The 16,205-nt window shown below is 69.6% G+C and overlaps 1 protein-coding gene across 7 annotated transcripts in view; it reads right to left on the reverse strand.

Annotated features, from left to right (window-relative positions):
• Positions 1 to 8,445, reverse strand: part of RBFOX3 (RNA binding fox-1 homolog 3) — a 141,682-nt gene extending 133,237 nt beyond the window's left edge. For 4 of the 7 annotated variants that reach the window (XM_055133107.1, XM_055133110.1, XM_055133108.1 and 1 more), the window contains exon 1: positions 8,171 to 8,445. The gene's annotated coding sequence lies outside the window, so the exon portion shown is untranslated. Of the gene's footprint in view, positions 1 to 7,441; positions 7,593 to 8,170 lie in introns of those variants that run through there. The other 3 variants (XM_055133115.1, XM_055133111.1, XM_055133109.1) reach the window with 1 other exon arrangement.
• Between the last annotated feature and the right edge of the window lie 7,760 nt (positions 8,446 to 16,205).

A 16,205-nucleotide genomic window follows, 5' to 3' on the forward strand; every position in this document is an offset into this window, starting at 1 on the left:
CTGCCACCTGCATCGCCCAGTGCTCCTGCCCCCCCGGCGCCGGTGAGCCCGCCCAGCCCAGGAGCCCGGGGCCCGCCCGGAGGGGCCTCTGTCCCTTTCACCCAGTCCCCACTGCCCGGCAAAGAGGGGTGCTCAGGGCAGCCGAGGGCCCCACCACGGACGCCCGTGACCCCCCGTAAGCCCCGAGCTACTCTATTCCGGCCGGCAGAGCAGGCGCAGGGTCCAGCCAGCCAGGGGCCCCTCTGCCCCTGGGCCCAGCACTGGGCGCCCGGAGCCCTCAGCCGTCCAGCCCTGCCCTGGGCCCAGCACACTGACCGGCCACTGTGCTTAGAGCCCTGCGGCCCAGGGTCCAGCCACAGCACCTCGCCCTGAGCCAGGGCCCTGGGGGGCGTCAGCCAGGAAACGCCCCTCAAGCCTCTCCCAGAAACAACATACAAACGACACAGGGTGTGGGACACCCCAGCAACAGCGCCCCAGGTAGCCAGGGACATGCCAGGCAGAGGAGACACTGCACAGGCAAGGGCACACACAGTCACACACGCACACACACACAAACACAGTCACAAGCACACGCACGCAAAGTCACATGCACACAGTCGCATGCACATGAAAGCACTCATGCACGCACAAGTCATGCATGCACACACAGTCATGTGCACACACGGTCACACATACACGCACATACAGTCACACTCACATGTGTGCACACTGACTCCACATGTATGTGCACACGGGCTTACACACACAGAGGACGCTGCTTTCTCCGCACTGTGTCGCTCTGGTGGGGACAGACCCAGCCCCCAGCATCTCGCCGCTGCCCCAGACGCCGCCCACACAGGGCACACAGCCGCTGCCGCCGGAGGACAGGCCGCCTGGCCCGACCGGATCCGAGCCCGCCACTCAGCAGAGACCCCCACGCCACAAGCCGGTAACCATGGCAACTCGGGACGTTTCAAAGACGAGTGTGTGGGTTGCTGGGTTGTGAGCGGGCTCGGAGCTTCCATCCGCCCCCGGGGCCGCCTCTGGCCTTCTACCGGGAGGGCCAGCACGTGTCCACACTGCCCACGAGAGCTGTGGCCCTCCCCAGGGGCCTGAGACCTCAGCACCCCCCTCTCGGGAGGCCCAGACTGACCGCCCGACTCAGGGAATCCCCAGTCAAAATCACACACGTGCCCAGGTATGGGCGAGAGGCAGGAGCACCTGATCTCTCCAAACAGACATGCAAACACTCACACATGTGCACACGGCCACACGTGTACACATGGCCACACATGCACACAGCCATACATGTACACATGGCCACGTGTGCACAGTCACATGTGTGCACATAGCCACATGTGCACACGCTGCAGGAAGGGTCACTGCATGTGCACATGATCACACATATGCACAGCCACACGTGCACACATCACACACATAGATATGGTCACACGTGTACATAGTCACACACATGCACACACTACAGGAAGGGCCACTATGCATGGACACGATCACACACACGCACAGTCACATACATGCACGTGGTCACACACGTGCACACATCACACATGTGCACATGGCCACACACGTGCCCATGGCCACACAGTGCACACAATCACATGGTCACACGCCGAGGGAAGGGCCACTGCGCGTGCGTGCGTGCACACCATGTCCCCACACCCCAAAGTGCTGGGGCCTTCCTGAGGCCCGGGTGGCCTTGGGGAGGTGAGTGGACACCGGGCGGGCCTGCGGGCAGCGGGGCAGGGACAGGGGCTGGAGCGGGGGCCTCGGGGGAGGCCCCTCGGGTGCTGGTGCCCAGGCCCGGTCCCGACAGCACGACGCCAGGGCGGCCACACGCCAACGGGTGGCTGTGGTGGCGGCGCCTTCTCGGCAGAGAGCAGCGCTAATTGCAGGCTCCGTGCTCGTGGGCCTGGCGCCGGGCACGGCTCCGGGGAAAGCCGGCAGCACAGCCGGGCAGGAGGCCGGCGGGAAGGACGGCACGAGCTGCCAGGCACACGGCACGGGGGGCGGCAGCAGGGCAGTGCCGGCTCCGCGCAGCCCCAGTCAGAGGGAGGTGGCGGGCAAGGGCGGGCACGGCAGCGCGGGCCGGAGGCTGCAGGGAGCGGCCCGGCCTGTGGCCCCCAGCACGGGACAGCGCACACACCCCACGTGGGCACGGCTGATGCCTGCACACATGCAACATCTGTGTATATGCACACATGCCCCTCCATGCCTCCACACGCATGGTGCACGCACATACACACTGAGGGACGCACAACACACACACACACACACACACACACACACACACTCTGCCCTTCCGGGACAGTGGCTGAGCACCCCCTGCCCAGTGTGACCCCACACCGCGGCCCCCCGCCCCCGCCCGGCGGAGCCCTGAGCCTGCCTGCTCTCCCCGAGGGCTGTCCGGGACGCTCTGGGTCACACGCCGACCCCCCAGACAGGTGTGAGGGTGCCTGGTGCCCCGTCCACCCTGCGGCCAAGCTGAGGACACAGACCCCCCCCCACCACCGGCGCCCCTCACCCCCATCTGCCAGTTCCCGGGGGGGAGGGGAGCAGGTAAAGGGGCTGAGGGAAGGGGGAGGGGCAGGAGCACGTGGGGGCGGCTCCACAGCTGGACCCGGCCTGGCCACACGTGCTGGACTCGGGCTGGTGGCACATGGGCAGCCCCAGACGGTCAGACCCGGGCCCCGTCTCGGCCACCCCCCACTGTCTGTCTCCACGGGCCACAGGAGAACTGAGCGTCCATGTGAGGCCGGGACCCCCTGCCGGCTCAGCGTCTTAGCATTGCTGTGTGGGGGGCAGGAAAAGGGACGGCCACTCGGGGGACACAGGCACGGACCAGCCTGAGCACACAGTCCTGGAGAACGACACGGCTATCCATGGATGCACACGGGCATGAAAGCAGGAAATTCTACAGAGAACAGGGCCGGGGAGAGGCGGGGCCGAGGCCTGCGGCCACATCCTTGCTCCCGGGTGCCCCGGGACCTTTGCATGCTGCCTGCTGCCCTTGAGGGGCCTCAGAGGTGTGTTGGGTCCCCTCCCGTCCCCTGGCCTGAGTTAGCGGCAGCCGCTGTCACCACCTCAGCCCACGTGGAGCGCCGTGCGGCCCCCTGCCCCCGCTCGAGACCCCGACGTCACCCCGGGAACAACCGTTCTCCCTGAAATCCGTCACCCGCCGCCCGCTCTACCCTGACCGAGGCGAGGGCCCGAGGGCAGCCAGGGGACGTGCAACGGGGAGGGCCACCCTGTCCTCACGCAGCTCCCCGGGCTCCGGCGCGGGCCCGAGCCTGAGCGTCCTGGTCAGGCGGACCCTCGGGGACCACGTAGCGTCTCTGGAGCACCGAGAGCCGCTGCACGACACGGAAGTGGGCCCGGGAGGCCACGCACGGGCGCCAGCGGTCCAACCCAGACAACCTCGGTCCTCCTGGGGTGGGCTGCCCCGAGTCTCAGCCCCCACACGGCCCCTCTCCGGGCAAACCCTGGAGCTGCAGCGTCTCTCGGACCCCGCAGAGTCCTTCCACGCGGGCCCCCGCCATCGTGCCCCTGGCGGCTGTCCCCAAGGCCGGACACCTCCAGGAAGGACACTCACACCCAGCTCGGCCAGCAGTGGCCGCCGCGGGGCTGGACGCGTCTCCTGAGAAAGCCCCCAACTGCCACCAAACAGGGAGCCCACCGGGGCGCTGCTGGCCGTGGGCAGACTGTGGGCCGTCCCCTAGGGACGGGGAGGACACTACACGGCAGGTCGCAGCAGGACAGCAGAGCCGGGAGCAGCCCCAGCACTGCCCAGCGCAGCGCGGCGGGGAAGGAGCAGGGCGGGACGGGGTGCCCGTCCTCTCGCCAGGGACTCTCCCTCCCCTTCCCCGAGGACTCGGGCTCCTGGTTTTGCAAGAATCTCTTCTATTTCCTGTTTGTCTGTTTGTCTGTTTGGGAGTCACACCCCGAGATGCTGAGGGACTCCTGGCCCTGCAGCCGGCCCGGCGGTGCTCAAGGAATCGTACAGGACGCCAAGAACTGAACCCGGCTGGCCACGTGCAAGGCAAGAGCCCCCCCGCCGTGCTCTCACTCTGGCCCTGCGAGAAGCTGTCTCAGAGTGGAGCGAGCGGATGAACCGCCCGCTGGGTGGTTGTTCTCTGCCTCCAGCCAGCGTCCCTGCGGCAGGACATGGCTGCACTGCTGGCCACCACGCACCCACCACTCGCCCGCACCTCCGGGTCACCAGACTCGCCTCCCGGGGGCCCCAGGGAAGGACCGAGGTGGGCAGGGCTACATCGTGTGCCCCCACAACACCGGCCGGGGGGTGGGGCTCTCTGCGGCTCTGCTCCGGGCACGGAGACGGAGGGAAGAAGAGGGACGGGCACCCAGATCCCCAACGCCTGCTGCGGTCTCGAGTCTGCGCCCAGCCACGCCGTCTCGGCGCCTGTGTCCGTGAGAGCCCAAGTTCAAGTGCAGCCAGCTGCCTCCTCACAGCCCGGGTGCCCGCTGAGACCCCAGGGCCCACCGTGCAGGGCCGCAGGCCGGAAGCCCTGGGCAGCCACAGGAGGCGCCGGGCCCGAGTGGCCCCTGCGTCCTTTCCTTTGTTAGTCTGGGTCACACCCGGTGACGCTCAGGGGCGACTCCTGGCTCTGCACTCAGAAATCACTCCTGGCGGGGATCGAACCCGGGTCTGCGGCGTGCCAGGCAGGGCCCCTCCCCGCTGTGCTGCTGCTCCGGCCCTGGTGCCCCTTCCTGACCTGAAACCTTCCACACACAGGACGGGGCACAGACCTGAGGCAGCGGGCAGGGCACTTGTCTTGCATGCGACCAGCCCAGGTGCCATCTGTGGCCCCCCGGGGTCCCCCGAGCTAGGAGTCAGCCACGAGCACCTCCGGATGCGGCCCCCCACCAAACAATGAAGGCAGGAGGCCACGGCGCTGGCAGCAAGAATCGCTTTGTCTGCGTGCCAGGGGGAGCCCCGCGCTGCACGGGCGCAAGGCTGCACCCCTTCAAGGTGAGCTGAGCCAGGTTCCGAGCCTCTGGCCGGCCGGCCCAGCAGAGCAGCCCAGGGGGTGCTCCGAGCACCCCCCCACCGGGAAGGAAGCAGGAGCCTGGCCCAGGCCTGGGCCCGTGGGTGGCAGCCGCACCCTGCCTCGCCCTGCTGCCCCCCCACGCGGCCCCCCCACCCCAGGGAAGGGAGCCCGTGTCGCCCGCCGCCGCCCGAGGTGTGCAGGCACCTCCTCATGTGTTGGAGAAACTGCGATCACAAACTCATTCGCTAAGTGCAGGCCCCGGGGAAGGCAGAGTGAGGCAGCGCAGGGCGCGCCCGCCCGGGACAGACCCCCGCAGGCAGCGAGCTCAGGTGAGGACGCGGAGCCCCGGCTCCCAGCTGACGACCCAGAGCCGGCACGTGGGGGAACAGACTGCAGGGAGAGGGGGAGGCAGATGGACAGGCAGAGCGAGAAGGCGCCAGAAGGTTATGAATAAAGAGGAGCCGGCGACTTCCCGGGGGCTGCGGGGGACGGGCCCGAGCCGCAGTGGTGGGCCAGGGCCTGCGCTGGCTGCTGGCTGCACGGGCAAAGAGAACGCGGCCCACCCTGTGGGTGCCAGAGGGGCACGGTGCTCAGGCTGTCCCTGGGAGGGAGCACCCGGGAGGCATCTCTGTGCTGTGGGGGTGGGGTACCCCGGAAGCATCTCTGTGCTGATGTGGGGGTGGGGTACCCCGGGAAGCATCTCTGTGCTGATGTGGGGGTGGGGTACCCCAGGATAAGCATCTCTGTGCTGATGTGAGGGTGCGGTACCCAGGAGAAGCATCTCTGTGCTGATGTGGGGGTGGGGTACCCCAGGAAGCATCTCTGTGATGATGTGGGGGTGGGGTACCCCAGGAAGCATCTCTGTGCTGATGTGGGGGTGGGGTACCCCAGGAGAAGCATCTCTGTGCTGATGTGGGGGTGGGGTACCCCAGGAAGCATCTCTGTGCTGATGTGGGGGTCGGGTACCCCAGGATAAGCATCTCTGTGCTGGTGTGGGGGTGGGGTACCCCGGGAGAAGCATCTCTGTGCTGATGTGGGGGTGCAGTACCCAGGAGAAGCATCTCTGTGCTGATGTGGTGGTGGGGTACCCGGGAGAAGCATCTCTGTGCTGATGTGGGGGTGTGGTACCCGGGAGAAGCATCTCTGTGCTGATGTGGGGGTGGGGTACCCGGGAGAAGCATCTCTGTGCTGATGTGGGGGTGGGGTACCCCGGGAGAAGCAAGTGGGGGGAGTGCAGGATGGTTCTTTCCCTTCAGATGCTTAAGAATCAAAGAATCCACATGCCCGTCAGCCGCCCATCGGGCCCCATTTGTCTTTGTAACAGAGCATCAAGCCGGAGCTGGAGATAAATAAACAGGGAGAGACAGCCAGCCCAAAGCTCAGGCGCCCGCACCGCTGCGGCTGGGAAGCGTTTGAATCCCCCCTCCCGCAGCACACGCGCTCCCGCTCCCCGCCCCCGCGCCCCGCGCCCTGCCCCGGACACGCGCCCCGGCCCCGAACACGCTGGGCTCCCTGCTGCCGGGCACGCACCGGCGCGCGGCCCGCACCACCCACGCCACACAGCAGGCCCAGCCCCGCGCCACGCAGCACCCAGGCGGGACCAGAAGCGCCAGGGCCCCCAGCGGGCCTGGCCCTTTCCAGCCACCCCCAAAACAGAGACCCTCCTTTCTGCCTGACTGACGCAAGGGCCCTGTCCAGCCAGGGATGGAAAATGCCAGCAGGCCCGCGCTGGTACTAGGGGTCTTCCCACGGCCTCCCTGGGGGTCAGGCGGGGCTGGCCAGGCCTCCCACAGGCCCAGGCGAGGGAAGAGCAGAGGGCGCTGTCCTTGGTGCTGCCCGTCCGCCCTGCACCCAGAGGCCGGCCTCCAAAAGGCCTCGGGCAGCCCACCCGAGCCACCTGCGTCCCCCACCTGCATCCCGGGGACTCCCGAGGCCCCGCCCAACCAAGACCCAGCTGGAGCCCAGCGGCACTTTCCTGGCCCCCCGCGGTGCCCCCACATCCGGGCCCTAAGGGGAAGGGAGTGACCATCAAGGCCCCTCTGGGGAGGGGTTCTCCGCTGGACACGAGAAAGATGCCAGACCCAGAGTCCGGCGCAGGTCGCCACGGCGCCCCTGCAACCCCTCCCCTCCCGCTGCGCGCCGCTGCCTGGCTGGGAGGTCCGGACCCGAGGGGGGGGGTCCCTGTCCCCGCCCCCGATCCCCCCCCCGCCCCTCCGCTGCTCCTGCGCCCCCAGCCGCCGCCCCGCTTGGAGCTCGCCGCGGGGAACGCGGCTCCCGGGATGCGCGCGCCCAGCGCCCACGCACGGAGGACTCGGGCCGCAGCGCCCGGGGGTGGCCGCGCGGCGCGGGCAGGTGCGGGGGCTCCGCCCGCGGCCTGGGGAGGCCGCGCCGCGCGCTCGGCGCTCCGCAACTTTTCCCCCGGCCCGGGCGCTCACCTGGAGGGGCTGCGTCCACCGGCGCGACCCTCGCGGAGACGTGCGCCCGGCCGCGCTCCCGCTCCGGCACCGCGACAGCCGGGCCGCTTCCGGCCGCGGGACCCCGGGCGGCGACCCCGCTCCGCGCGCGACTGCGCGCCCCGGGGGGCCCGGGCGGGGGCGACTCCCCCTGGGCCTGCCCGAGGCCCCCCCGCCCCCACGTCTGCGTGAGCGCCGGGCGCCGGGAGCCGTTTTTTCAACGTGAGCATTAAAATAAATAAATCTATTCCCTCCCCACCCCCACCCGGGAACGGCAATTGGAAACGTCTCTGGTCGGAGTTGGTCCCCCGCGCCGGACCAGGCGCAGGGCGGATTTCTGGGCTTCCACACACGTGAGAACCCCCCCCCCGGCCTCGGCCACAGCGGCCGGCGTGGAGCCCCCGGGCGCCCCCCGCCCCGCGCCGGCCCCGTGGCCTGGTCCCCGCGCGGCGCGGGCGAGGCCGGGCCCGGCGCTGCCCCCGGGGCCCCGGCACGCGCGCCGCCCCCGGGGCCACCGGGGCAGAAAGTTGCGGCCGCGGACACGCGGGGCTGCCCCTGCCGGGCGCCGCGGCCCCGGGGAGCCCCCCGCCGCCCCCCGCGGCGCCCCCCGGCCCAGCATTGTGCCGCCGCCCGCCGCGCCACGGGCGCCCCCCGCCCGGCCACGTGCCGCCCGCACCCCCGCCCCGAGGGCGCCCCGGGCCGGCCACTCACCGCTCAGCGCCGGCCGCCGCAGCTGACCGGGCCCCGGCGCCCGTTCCCCGGCTGCATCCCCGCGCCGGGCACGCACGCGGGCGGCGAGGGCAGGGCCGGGCGCGGCGGCTGCGGCCGGGCTGGTCCGAGGCTTCCGCCGCCGCCGCCGCCGCCCTCCGCGGCTCCGTGCGCGCGCGCTCCCGCTCCGCTCTCCGCCCCGCGCCTCTCCCTCGTAGGGCTGCGGCGGGGAGGGCAGCGGCCGCGGGACGCGCCCCGGGGAGGCCCCGCCCGCAGGACTCGGGGGCGGGGGGCGCCAGCGCCGCCCTCCGGCCCGCGCCCGCCTCGCTCCCCTCCCCGCCCCCCGCCCGCGGCCCCGATCGGGGTGCTGCCCCCCCCTCCCGCTCCCCCGCGCCCGACAGGGTCCCCGCGAGGGGGCGGGCCGCGATGGGAATTCCCTCCCGGACTGTCCCCGCACCCCAGGGCCCCGCCTGCTTGGAGACTGCGGGCCACCCGCCAGAGACCCGCGGGAGCCGGGTCTGTGCCCCAGGTCCCCAGCCCCTCAGCCTGGAGGGGCAGGGGTCTACCCTGGGGCAGCCGGGCAGAGAGGGGCTGGCAGGATGAGACGGTGCGAGCAATGCGGAGGGGGAGCAGCTGGGGGCGGGGGAGGGGCCCCAGACATTCTCCACTCACAAAGGGACGGTCCCCACGGCTCGCGGCCGGGTGCTGCTCCTGAGCCGTCCGCGCTGGCCAGGCGGAGCAGCAGGTCCGCCCTCCCTGTGGACACGGAGCCCTGCGGGGGGGGGGGGGGGGGGTCAGGCCCGGAAGGTGCTGAGCAGCCCCAGCCCCAGCCCTTCCCCTTCCCGCCTGGCCCACGGGCGCCCGAGCCCAGCGCGGCTGCTGACCGGAGGGCCCGTCTGCAGACCCTGACGCGGCCTGCGGGCTCCTGGGCCCTGCACTGAGGAGGCACCCGGCACCCCAAATGCCATGTGAGCCCCGGGGCCGCCCACAGCCTCGGGCCCACCCCCGTCCTCACCTTCCGAACCATGGCCCCTCCTCCGTCCCCACCTTCCATCCCCGTGGCCCTTAGCCTATTGCTGCGTGTCGAGGTTGCACATGGTTGCAGGGTGGGGGTCCCCTTCATGCCTATGTTGCGGTGGGGGTCATCTTCATATTTCTGTGTGTTAGCATGGGGTCTCACACTAGGCTGCATATATTGTATCACATGTGTGGTCATGCGTATTTTGGGGATCATGCACATGGTTGTATATATTGTGTTGGGGGTCATGCGTGTGGTTTGGTATGTTTTGGGGTCACACATGTTGTGTTTGAGAGGTCACATGAGGTTGTGTGTACTTTGGGGTCATGTGTGTTTGCGTGTGTAGTTTTGGGGTTCACCTCTGTGTGTATGTCTGGGATCATATGTGTAGTAGTATACATTGTCATGGGTTGCATGTGTGGTTGTGTGTGTTGTGTTGCGGTCACAGGTGTGGCTGTGTGTTTTAGGGTCTCACACATGGTTGTGTGTGGTTGTGTGTTCTGGGGCGGAGCACATGCGTGGCTGTGTGTGTTCTGGGTCTCACTGGTGGTTGCGTCACACCTGGAAGAGACTGGGCTGCTGTGCGCGGCCCTCAGGGGCAGCAGAGCCGGACCGAGTCCGTCCAGCCCAGGGCGGCCCTGCAGCCCGGGGAAGGTCTCGGGCGGGGAGGGAGAGGGAGCGCGTCCTGCGGGGCCCCCTGGGAAGCAGGCGGCCGGCCCGAACCCAGCCCCGTGTCCTCCAGCCTGGGGACCTGCGGCCCAGGGCCCACCGCAGGGCCACCGCGCAGAGACGGAAACCCTGAGACTCAGGCCGGGTCATCTCCACCCGGGAGCCCGGGGCCCGTGGACCCCAAAGGGCGGCTGTGAGGGTGAAGGAGACGGGTGGGCAGTAGCCGGCTGGAGTCGGACCCGCGTGGGCGGGTAGGGTGGTGGGAAGCGGGGGCGCAGGGTCGGGGGGGGGCTTCAGGCCCTACGAGGGGCACGATGAGGGGCTCCGCCTTCCACAGCAGCGTCACCCCTGAGTGTCTGACGGGAGCACTTGGGGTGGGGGTCCCCTGCAGAGTCAAATGGAGAGACAGACACACAGACACACACACAGACACACAGACACACAGACACACACACACATGCACACGCACACGCAAGTGTGCGCCTCCTAGCATCTGTGTGTCCTTTCTCAGGAAGCTACTAGAGAACGTGCTCCCGCAAGACAGGGCTGAGGAGCACGGAGGAGCAGGAGGAGCACGGAGGAGCAGGAGCAGGGGCAAGAGGAGGGGGAGGAGCACGGAGGATCGGGAGCAGGGGCGAGAGGAGGGGGAGCAGCAGGGGGGCGGGGGGGCGGGCAGGAAACGCCCGTGGGAAGCGTGTTAGGTGCAGGGAGGCAGCCGCGGGGGGGGGGCTCTGCCCGGAGCCCAGTGGGGCGCTCTCAGCCCCCCACGCCTGCTCAGCGCCCGCCCCAGACCCAGTCGACACGGGCACCTGCAGCAGCTCGGGGGACGGCAGGGGGCAGCCAGCCAGGCTGACTCTAGCCCCAGTGCTCTCTCCCGCCCACATCCACACTGGCGCCCGGCGAAGCGGAGCCGGGAGAGTCTGGGGGCTGCGTCTCTCCAGACCCCAGGGCAGGGCAGGAGCAAGGCCAGGAGAGACGCAGGGAGCAGCCAGCCCCACAAGCACAGCCCGCACCTCACACTCCACCCTGCACCCCTGCACGCTGAGCCCTCACACTCCACCCTGCACCCCTGCACGCTGAGCCCTCACACTCCACCCTGCACCCCTGCACGCTGAGCCCTCACACTCCACCCTGCACCCCTGCACGCTGAACCCTCACACTCCACCCTGCACCCCTACATCCGCATGTCCTCCCCGCACCCCACACTCTCTCTGCCCCTTTCCCCCGTGCCTCACCCTTCCACACTTCCCGGTTCTTTCCCCACACTGGGGGCCAGGCAGGGCAGCACAGATTGGAGGGTCTCCCCGCCCCCAGTGACCTCTCTGCCCCTGCCTCGTGTCCCGCAGGATCCCCCTCCCCCTCCCAGAGCCCCCTGCACCCCAGGGGAGGTGTCCAGGTCCCCTGCACAGAGCCTGGACCATGGCCAGGAACCCTTCTAGAAACTTCCTGTCCCCCTTCCTCCCACGTTCCAGCTTGCTCAGGCCCAGCCTTCCCTGCCCGTCCTCCACGCACGCACCTTTGCTGGGGTGGGGGGCTTTTGGAAATTCCCATGGAAGCAGCCCCCACAAGCTCCGTACAGCTGGGCACACCGAGACCCCAGCCCCCGGGGTCCCGACCCACACACTCGCCGGCCCCCGCCAGGCCCTGGCGCTGAGCCCCCCAGGCCGGCCTGTGGGTGGACACGGCGAACACCGCGGATTCGGGAGGGCCGGGGGCTGAGGGCGTGGGCAGCGGCAGACTCTGCCGGCCGGCGCCAGCCCCGCGCCCCAGCCCGCGCCCTGCCTGAGCCCGCGCAGAAATACCTCCCAGCCAGCAAATTAAAAATAGGAAAAACCCATCAGAGTCGTGTCTGCGCGCAGCATCCGATTGCTAAGCAACCCGGGCGGCCCTGCGGGGAGGCTGCGCCCGCGACTCCAGCCGCCAGGGGCAGAGAGGCAGGAGGACGCGCGGCCAGGGAGAGGGAGGAACTCGGTCCCGGGGGCCTCCCAGGCCTGAGCTCTCCTTGGCTCCCGGCCTGGAGTGGAGAAGTGTGTGGGCAGGCGCCTGAACCTCCGCCCGCCACACGCCCCTGGGCGATGCTCGACGCAAAGGTGGAGGGAAGCAGGGACTGAGGGCTGGGGGGGGAGGGCTGAGAGGAGGAGGAGGGCTGAGAGGGGGGAGGGCTGAGAGGGGGAAAAGGGCTGAGAGGGGGGAGGGCTGAGAGACGGGGAGGAGGGCTGAGACGGGGAGGAGGGCTGAGAGGGGGGAGGGCTGAGATGGGGAGGGATGAGATGGGGAGGGATGAGATGGGGAGGAGGGCTGAGACGGGGAGGAGGGCTGAGAGGGGGGAGGGCTGAGATGGGGAGGAGGGCTGAGATGGGGAGGAGGGCTGAGACGGGGAGGAGGGCTGAGAGGGGGGAGGGCTGAGATGGGGAGGAGGGCTGAGATGGGGAGGGATGAGATGGGGAGGAGGGCTGAGAGGGGGGAGGGCTGAGATGGGGAGGAGGGCTGAGATGGGGAGGAGGGCTGAGACGGGGAGGAGGGCTGAGAGGGGGGAGGGCTGAGATGGGGAGGAGGGCTGAGATGGGGAGGAGGGCTGAGACGGGGAGGAGGGCTGAGAGGGGGGAGGGCTGAGATGGGGAGGAGGGCTGAGATGGGGAGGGATGAGATGGGGAGGAGGGCTGAGAGGGGGGAGGGCTGAGATGGGGAGGAGGGCTGAGATGGGGAGGAGGGCTGAGACGGGGAGGAGGGCTGAGAGGGGGGAGGGCTGAGATGGGGAGGAGGGCTGAGATGGGGAGGGATGAGATGGGGAGGAGGGCTGAGAGGGGGGAGGGCTGAGAGACGGGGAGGAGAGATTGGGAGGAGGGCTGAGAGAGGGGGAGGAGGGCTGAGAGGGGGAGGAGAGACGGGGAGGAGGGCTGAGATGGGGAGGGCTGAGAGACGGGGAGGAGGGCTGAGAGGGGGGAGGGCTGAGATGGGGAGGAGGGCTGAGAGGGGGAAGAGGAGGGCTGAGATGGGGAGGAGGGCTGAGATGGGGAGGAGGGCTGAGATGGGGAGGGCTGAGAGATGGGGAGGAGGGTTGAGATGGGGAGGAGGGCTGAGATGGGGAGGGCTGAGACAGGGAGGAGGGCTGAGAGGGGGGAGGGCTGAGATGGGGAGGAGGGTTGAGATGGGGAGGGCTGAGACGGGGAGGAGGGCTGAGAGTGGGGAGGGCTGAAAGACGGGGAGGAGAGATGGGGAGGAGGGCTGAGAGAGGGGGAGGAGGGCTGAGAGAGGGGGAGGAGGGCTGAGAGATGGGGAGGAGGGCTGAGAGAGGGGGAGGAGGGCTGAGAGAGGGGGAGGAGGGGAGAGACGGGGAGGAGGGCTGACAGAGACGGGGAGGAGGGCTGACAGAGGGGGGGAGGAGAGATGGGGAGGAGGGCTGAGAGAGGGGGAGGGGGCTGAGAGAGGGGGAGGAGGGCTGAGAGATGGGGAGGAAGGCTGACGGGGGGGGAGGAGGGCTGACAGAGGGGGGAGGAGGGCTGACAGGGGGGGGAGGAGGGCTGACAGAGGGGGGAGGAGGGCTGACAGAGGGGGGAGGAGGGCTGACAGGGGGGGAGGAGGGCTGACAGAGGGGGGAGGAGGGCTGACAGAGGGGGGGAGGAGGGCTGACGGGGGGGGGTGCGGGATGGTGCTGGCCACGGAGTTGGGGGGCAGGAAGGAAAAGCTGGCGAGCCCCCAACACGCCCCCTTTATTTTGGGGGCTTTAGACCACCCCTGGAGGTACTCTGGGTGTGCCCCTGGCTCGGTGCTCAGGGACCACTCAGGGTAGAGGTTGAGGGGCCATTCGGGGTGCTGGGGGCTGACCCCCTTGAACACCCCCGCCCGGCGGCCTCCTGTAGCACTGTCTCTCAAGACTCCTCTGAAGCTCTCTATTGGGCCCCCCGGGGCTCAGGGCCGCCCCCCACGGGGGCCCAGGCCGGGCCGCCCTGCTGTCCTGCTGCTCCAGCTCCAACTCAACTCCGTGTTTGCTTTTGGACTTGGGGAGCCCCGTGATGCCCGGGGGTCACTCCAGCCGCCCACACCCCTGCGCCATGGCGCCAGCCCCGCGCCCGCCCTCCGCAGGGGCAGCGGCAGGCAGAGGAGACGGAGCAGATGCCACGTCCGGGCCTTGGGGGGGCTCCGGGAGCATCGCCAGGACGGGCCCCTGCTGGGCCCAGATGTCTTCAGTGCCCTGAGTGTCCCGGGCCTCTGAGCACCACAGGGAAGACCCCAAAATATAAATGAGAAACCACGGGCAGGAGAGAGCGGACGGGAGAGCCAGGTGCAGACCACCCCGTCCTAAGGCTACAGAGCAGCCCCCAGAGCCCCAGGACGACACATGCGGCCCCACCTGTGCCACCGCTTGGACACTATCCCCCCCCTCCGTCCCTCGGCCCTCTGTCCCCCCCCCCCTCAGGACAACCTCGGTGAAAAGCCAGTGCCTGCTGACACCTGTGTAAGACCCATCAGAGGACCAGAGAGGGCCTGTGAGAAACCTCAGAGAGCCCCCCAGGGACCCCAAGAGACCCCCCTAAGAGACCCCATCAGAGACACTCCACAGACCTGTCAGAGAGCCCCTTAGAGATTCCCTGAAAGACCCCCGTCAGAGAACTTACCAGAGAACTCATCAGAGATCCCCTTGGGGACCCCCCTCAGGTTACCCCCTCAGAGACCCCCTCAGAGATCACCTCAGGTATCCTCTCAGAGGCCCCCTCAGAGACTCCTGAGAGATTCCTGAGAGACCCCTCAGAGATTCTCTCAGAAGCCCCAAGAGACCCCCTCAGAGGCCCCCTTGGAGACTCCCCAGTGACCCCCTCAGAGGCCCCCTCAGAGACCCCTCAGAGACTCCTGAGAGACCCCTCAGAGGCCCCCTCAGAGACCCCTCAGAGACTCCTGAGAGATCCCTCAGAGATCCCCTCAGAAGCCCCAGGAGACCCCCTCAGAGACCCCCTTGGAGACTACCCAGCGACGCCCTCAGAGGGCCCCTCAGAGATGTCGTCCCTGTGCCCGTCAGCGTGTCGTCCGTGTGCCCAGCCCTGTGTCCTTGCGTCTCTCGTGTCTCCGCCTGCCGAGCTGCTTCCTCTCCTGCAGCCTCAGGACCCGACGGGCGGGCGCGAGTGGGGAACGGGCGTCTGCGGGGCGACAGGGACGGGGCTGGGGAACACGCCGGGCTCACTCACCAGCCCTGCGGTCGGGAGGAAACGGGGCTCCCCGGGACGCTGTGGACCCGTGCCCTCGGCCAGGCCGTCCTCCCGCCCCCCCCCCCCACAGCCCTGCCCGGCCACCTGGCCAGGGGGGACAGTGGGGCTGCCGGGCGGCAGCCTGCGTGCCCTGCTCAGGTGCCCACCCTGCCTGCAGCCTGGCAGCTGCGCGTGGCGGGGGCCGGGGGCCCTCGGGGCCCAGGTGATGCCCCGCCCCGCCTCCCCCGGGAATCGCGGCTTCTCCAAAATAGCTCCCCTGCCTGGCACCCCCCCCCCGGCTCCGCCCAGCCCTGCCTAGAAGGGGCAGAGGAGGGGGCGGCAGGCGTGCCCGAGCAAAGTGCTCCTGCCCCTGCTCCCCCGGGCGCCCGGCTGTTTCTCCTCCTGGCAGGCACCCCACGTGCCCCCCTGCAAGCCCCCGGCCCCTCCTGAGGGGCAGCCTCCTGGCTGGCCCTGGGCGCCGAGGGACAGACGCCCCTTCGAGAGCAGCGGGCGGGTGCCGCGGTTACTCTCGCCAAAGCCAAACTCGCTTCGCCCAGAGTGAAACTGCGATCCCAGTTTCCCAACGAGGCGGCCACCCCTTGGACGCCCCCCGCCCCCCGGCCAGGCTCCCCCGAGGTAAGATGAGTTATCTTCTCTCCCCAAGGACCATCCTGCTGCCTGTCTCGGCTCCAGCCCCTCAGTCCCTCGGGGATGTGACGCCGGGACTGTGCCCCGGAACCCTGGCAATCTGGAGGGACAAAGGCTGAGGAAGGGCCGGCGAGGCAGGGCAGCAGGGCGGGCGCTTGCCTTGCACACAGCCTGCGCGGGTTCGACCCGAGTGCAGAGCCAGGACTAACCCCTGAGCATCTCTGGGTGGGCCCCGAAGCTAAACAAAGCCAGCGGCAGAGGTGTGCCGGGTCGAGCGGAGCCTACCACCCGAGTCCTCGGGGCGGGGCCGCCTGCAGCGGTCCTGAGCCTCCGGCCTCGGGCGCTCAGCGGGGGGGCTGCACCCTGCACACAGCCAGCCCCGCTCTCTCCCCGGCACCCCGCACCCAAGCCACCGGGAGAGATGCCTGAGCACCACCGGGTGTGGCCCGAAAACACACACCGAGGGCCGGGGCGACAGCACAGCGGGGAGGGGTCTGCCTGGCATGCCACTGACCCTGGTTCG

The sequence above is a fragment of the Sorex araneus genome, chromosome 3, assembly GCF_027595985.1.
Source record: "Sorex araneus isolate mSorAra2 chromosome 3, mSorAra2.pri, whole genome shotgun sequence".
Classification (NCBI taxonomy): Eukaryota; Metazoa; Chordata; class Mammalia; order Eulipotyphla; family Soricidae; genus Sorex; species Sorex araneus.